The sequence below is a fragment of the Phalangium opilio genome, unplaced genomic scaffold, assembly GCF_054372755.1.
Source record: "Phalangium opilio isolate 3A_F unplaced genomic scaffold, DU_Popi_V2 ptg000041l_1, whole genome shotgun sequence".
In the NCBI taxonomy this organism is placed as follows: domain Eukaryota; kingdom Metazoa; phylum Arthropoda; class Arachnida; order Opiliones; family Phalangiidae; genus Phalangium; species Phalangium opilio.
This window is the reverse complement of record NW_028324165.1, coordinates 1,965,925-1,966,320: the sequence shown is the minus strand read 5'-3', so window position 1 is coordinate 1,966,320 and position 396 is coordinate 1,965,925.

Here is a 396-nt window from a genome sequence, read left to right as displayed (position 1 = left end):
ACGACTTCTGGCTTCGACTCTTCGGGGTAAAATAGTGAGTTTCAATAGACCATTCCATTATTGATATGGCTGAAGAGAACTTAACAGGGGCTAGAGGTGTTTTGAGAACATAGATGGGCACTATCATATCATTTGATAGTTTTACCACTTGATACGATAGAAAACTATATCTGCCCCTATCAAAGTATCAATTTTGATAGTTATTTTCGAGAAAAATTTGAATTATAATGATCGATTGAGTTTGATAGCTTAGAAAGTGCACTCGAAGTTGATATGATTCATTGATTCGTTGAAATCTTCTAGAGAAAAATATCGATTCTCAACGTGATCTGGCTACTAACCCCATCTTTTAGAAATCATAAAAAATGATAGGCATTATTCCTTGAGAAATATATT